The sequence below is a fragment of the Rhinoraja longicauda genome, unplaced genomic scaffold (assembly GCF_053455715.1).
Source record: "Rhinoraja longicauda isolate Sanriku21f unplaced genomic scaffold, sRhiLon1.1 Scf000954, whole genome shotgun sequence".
Lineage (NCBI taxonomy): Eukaryota > Metazoa > Chordata > Chondrichthyes > Rajiformes > Arhynchobatidae > Rhinoraja > Rhinoraja longicauda.
The window spans coordinates 26,364-32,363 of record NW_027602170.1 but is presented as its reverse complement, the minus strand read 5'-3'; positions in this window follow the sequence as shown (position 1 = coordinate 32,363).

The following is a 6,000-nucleotide window of genomic DNA, read 5'->3' as shown; positions in this document are numbered from 1 at the left end:
GACTTTGTGTGCTGTCTATGTGGAGTCTGCACGTTTTCCCATTGACCACATGGGTTTCCTCTGGCTCTGGTTTTCTCTTGCATCCCAAAGACTCGTGATTTTATTTTGTTTTTTTGTTTTAGATATACAGCGTGGAAACAGGCCCTTCGGCCCACCGGGTCCACGCCGCCCAGCGATCCCCACACATTAACACTATCCTACACCCTAGGGACAATTTTTACATTTGCCCAGCCAATTAACCTACATACCTGTACGTCTTTGGAGTGGCCTCTGTAAATTGCTCGTAGTGTGTAAGATGTGGATGCGAAAGCGGGATAACAGAACTAGTGTGGAGAGGTAGTATAAGAAAATAACTGCAGATGCTGGTACAAATCGAAGGTATTTATTCACAAAATGCTGGAGTAACTCAGTAGGTCAGGCAGCATCTTCCCCCTTAAGGATAAGGGGGAAGTCTTTTAGGACCGAGATGAGAAAACATTTCTTCACACAGAGAGTGGTGAGTCTGTGGAATTCTCTGCCATAGAAGGTAGTTGAGGCCAGTTCATTGGCTATATTTAAGAGGGAGTTAGATGTGGCCCTTTTTGCTAAAGGGATCAGGGGGTATGGAGAGAAGGCAGGTACAGGCTACTGAGCTGGATGATCAGCCATAATCATATTGAATGGTGGTGCAGGCTCGAAGGGCCGAATGGCCTACGCCTGCACCTATTTTCTATATTTCTATCTCAGAAGAGAAGGAATGGGCGGCGTTTCGGGTCGAGACCCTTCTTGGAGAGGTGATCAATGGTTGGCATGGACGGTGGGCCGAAGGGCCTGTTTCCATGCTGTATAGGATCTTTAAATGAATTTAATCGAGAAAGTCATTCCATCCTGCCCTTCTCCCATCACATACCTCAGACCATCAGTCTATTGTTGTCTACAATGGCCTCGCTCTCTCTTACTGTTTCAGGACCTGCAACCCTAGGTCTCTCTCTAACCATTCTCTAATTCTTGTCTCTTGCATGTTATTCTCACATCACTATTGGCATCTATTCCTGGGGCCCGCAGCTGCGGAGGTGCCAGGACTTTCAATTTTCCACTAAGCCCCCCCACCCCCCACCCAATCTTTTATTTCAAGGTGCTCCACAATTATGAACTTGTCACCTGCTGCCGCTGTGTCTGGAGATATCTTGCATCGTATAAACACAAGTTGTTTTAGCTACACTGGCAAACACTTCTGTAGCTTGCTAACTCACTAAGGGATACCAAATACCAAACAGTAGAAATACAGAAACACAGGAAACTGCAGGTGCTGGAATCTTGAGCAAAAACAAACAAAGTGCTGGAGGAATTCAGCGATTAGGCAATATCTACAGAAGGAAATGGATACAATACAATACAATATATCTTTATTGTCATTGTACCCCTGGGGTACAATGAGTTTGGGAATGCGCCTCCCATACGATGCAATAATTTAAGTAATTTAGACAACAGCAACCCAACGAAACGAAACAATTGTAACAGTTTTTAGACAGGGTAAAGTGCAAGTTGATCATTTCGCTGAACACTTGCGCTCAGTCCTCCTTGGCCTGTGTGATCTACCAGCAAACCAAACATTTCAACTCCCCTTCCCATACTGACCTTTCTATCCTGGGTCTCCTCCACTGTCACAGTGCGACCGCATGCAAATTGGAGAAACAGCGCCTCATATTTCGCTTCGGCATTTTACAACCTAGTGGTATGAAAGTTGATTTCTCTAATTTCAAGTTACTCCTGCATTCCCCCACCCTAGTCGTTCTACCAGTTCCACTGTTCGCATCCTTGTATCCCTTTCATTTGAACATCTTCCCCAGCTAACATTGGGCCATTATGGGCTTCACCCTTCCTGAGGTCACCTGTTGCCGGCCCTGTTTTGTTCTGGCCTTCTCTATCTTTCAGTCTGAAGAAGGGTTCCGACCCAAAACGCCGCCTATTCCTTTTTTCCAAAGATGCTGCCTGTCTCTGAGTTACTCCAGCATTTTGTGTCTAAAATAGGATTAATGTAGGATTAGTGTAAAAGGATAGTTGGTAATTTATCAGTGGTCAGTGCAGATTTGGTGGGTTGAAGGGGCTATTTACACACAGTATCTCCCTGATTCCGATAACTGTGCTTAAAAATACAGGTTGCTGGTAAAGTTGAAATAAAGGACATATATGAGGGTTAATTATAATTCAGAAACCTTCCCCCTTCCTGCCCTTATTACCTTGACTCATTTTGCTCTCAGTCCTACGGAGATGTTTGACAGCAGGAGCCAGCTACCAGGGTTTGATATTTATGGTGGGCAGACGTATTTGCTGCCTTCCTCACGGTGTGCACAGCCTGAACTGCTGCTAGACACTGGCCCAGATGCCTACACAAAGAGCTAGCCTTTTTAGGTATCACAAAATGCTGGAGTAACTCAGCAGGTCAGGCGGCATCTAGGAAATCGCAGTGGAGCGGCAAGTTGTGAAGGAAAATAACTGCAGATGCTGGTACAAATCGAAGGTATCGCCAAATGCTGGAGTAACTCAGCAGGTCAGGCGGCATCTAAGAAATCGCAGTGGAGCGGCGTTGTGTAGGAAAATAACTGCAGATGCTGGTTACTCCAGCCTTTTTAGTGAGCTTTGGGAAGCCAGCCAGCCCTGTTGGACTGCACTTCAGCAGCTGAAGAGGGAGGGCAGAAGAAAATCTGGGGGAATGAGTGGGAGGTTGGAATGTTTTAAAAAGGGTGTGCATTGTGCCGACGGAGTTTGGAAACTTGCCCAAAAAAATCAACGGGAATTTTTGTGCCATTATGTATATAAGCAGCAGCACAGAGTGGGACTATATGTTCACTTACTTGGCTCCTCGGTGATGAATAAATCTAATGCTGTTAAATATATAGCAATGCCACCGACAGTAGTGAACTGCTTCTTAGTGCTGGTGTTGATAAAGCTATCCACTGCTAATGGGTGCAGGCAAATGCACGAACAGTTACTGAGAACTCACTGACAGGAGCTTCCTACAAACGCCTAACAGCAGACGTCACAGTGAGGTAACTGGTATCATAGAAGAGATTTACCAGGCTAATTCCTGGGATGAGAGAGTTGCCCTACCATAAACCGCTAAAAATATTAGATTTCTATTCTATTCTAGTCTAGAGTAATGAGGGGCATCTAATTGAAACATAGGAGATTCCAAGGGGGCACAACAAGGAAGGTGCTGAAATGTTTCCAGCAATGGGCGAATCTTGTTCGAGGGGTTAAAGTTGCAAACTATGGGGTTGATCGCTGAAAACTGAGATGCATAGGAATTCCTCGCAGAGGATGATGAATCTCTGGAATTGTCCACCCTGTTTAATTTAGATACAGTGCGGAAACAGGCCCTTCATCCCACTGAGTCCACGTCGACTAGCGATCCCCGCACACTAACACTATCCTACACACACTGGGGACAATTTACAATTTCTTTTACCAAGTCAATTAGCCTATAAACAGGAGCCTCCGGAGAAAGCCTAGGCAGGTCACGGGGGGGGAATGTAAAACTCCGTACAGAAGGCACCCACAGTCAGGATTGAACCCGGGTCTCTGGCGCTATAAGGCAGCAACTCTATCACTGCACCACTGGCGCCCCATGTTGTGGAAGATAGATCACTTGAGATATTTACAGAATATTTAGGTAATTTATTTTTCAAAGATCAGGGAGCTAATGGCTCAAGTTGTCGATTCAGCCACTCCATCACGCAAACCTGCACCCACTCCCCCACCCACTCAACAACTCCCTCCACACTTCATTCTGCCTCAGGAAATCACCCAGCATCATCAAAGACCACTCACACTTCAGTCATTCCCTCTTCTCCCCCCTTCCCATCAGGCAGAAGATATACAAGATACATAAGCTTGAAAACACACACCACCAGTTTCAAGAGCAGTTTCTTCCACACTGTCTTCATCTGTTATCAGACTCTTGTACAGGCCTCTCATAAACTAAGGAAGTATTCCCGATCTCCCAACCCTTTCTCTTTTGCATTACCTGTTGTACTCAAGGTGGCGCAATGGTGGAGTTGCTGCCTTACAGCGAATGCAGCGCCGGAGACTCAGGTTCGATCCTGACTACGGGTGCTGTACTGTAAGGAGTTTGTACGTTCTCCCCGTGACCTGCGTGGGTTTTCTCCGAGTTCTTCGGTTTCCTCCCACACTCCAAAGACGTACAGGTATGTAGGTTAATTGACTGGGTAAATGTAAAAATTGTCCCTAGTGTGTGTAGGATAGTGTTAATATGCGCGGACTTAGTGGGCCGAAAAGGCCTGTTTCCGCGCTGTATCTGAAATATGAAATAATATAATAAATATACTCGTGTATGGTATGATTTGCCTGGATTGCAAACAAAACAAAGTTTCTCACTGTATCTGGGCACAAGTGAGAATGAAGGAATAAACGAAGGAGGTGGTGAGGCCTGGGATGATCAGCTGTAATTAGATTGAGTTGCCTGCCTGTGTTTGGCACATATCCCTCTATCCTAAGCATGTAAATGTTTAAATGTTTCTTAAATGTTGCGATAGTACCTGCCTCAACTACCTTCTCCGGCAGTTCGTTCCATACACCCACCACCCTTTGTGTGAAAAAAGTTATCCCTCAGGTTCCTATTAAATATTCTCCCCTCACCTTAAACCTATGATCTCTTCATAATAATGAGTAGTTATTTGTCATAATCTTGAAATAGCTGAACAGATATAGTAGCATAATGGTTAAGTGACTAGACTGACAGCCTGAGTTGTGGGCAATGAGTGGAGATGCAAGTTCAAATCCCACCAATACCTCTGTCCCCAAATTAAAATATGGAACTAATAAGAGGAAGCTAATTGCACTAAGAGTAACCCTGAGATAACCAAATCTGTTTTCCAATGCCCGTAAGGGAATATCATCCACCAGTCCTAGTTAATTTAGCTGATATATAAATTCAGACCCACACTTAACCATGGGTGGTAGATTTGCTGCCTTACAGTGCCAGAGACCTGGGTTCAATCCTGACTATCTGTACAGAGTTTGTACGTTCTCCCCATGACCTGCGTGGGTTTTCTCTGGGATCTCCGGTTTCCTCCCACACTCCAAAGACGTACAGGTTTGCTGGTAATTGGATTGGTATAATTGTAAATTGTCCCGTGTGTGTGTGTGAGGGATGGCATTAGTGTGCAGGGATTACTGGTTGACGTGGACTCGGTAGGCCGAAAGGCCTGTTGTCGCACTGTGTCTCTAAACTAAACTCTAATTCAATTCAGGGGCAATTAGCGACAGGCATTAAATTGCCAGTTTGTTGATGATGTCATGCCTGGTAAACAAATAAATAAATGAAAAGGACAGCCATCTATTTGACTTTGGCTCAATGTCCCACAACTACTTTCTCCATGTTCTCCATCCTCTCCATGATCTTTCTTGCCAGCCTTGAAGGTGATCTGTGATTCTGCAATTTTGACCTCTTGGTGCCACTCAGCATTTCACCTTCCCAGGCATTGACTCTGGAAATTCCCTTGCTATACATCTCCGTCTTGCTACTTCTCCTTTTAAGAGGCTCCTCAAGACCCATTTCATTGACCAAGTGTTTGACCATCTCCATGTGCTTCAGGATGATGGTGTATTCGTGATGGAGGTTTTTTAGAGTTTAAAGATGCCATGGAACTACAAATCCGAAGAAGAGTCCCAACCTGCAATGTCACCTACCTATTTTCTCCAGAGATTCTGCCTGACTCACAGAGTTACTCCAGCATTTTGTGCCTATCTTTAACTACATTATTGTTTGAAAATAAGCCAGCTGCAGCAAATGGCAGCATCGTGCCCTTAGGTTGCCAATTATTGTTCAAAGCAGTCATCTGCTTACACTTAAAAAGCCTGGTTATCGATAGGAAGCAGTCTGTTTCTTAAAGGACAGTACCAATGTTACCTTCAAGCTCCTAGAGACTGAAAACGGACTGAATTGGAATACCCTACAATGGGGGTTTCAATGTAGAAACAAGAACTGCAAATGCTGGT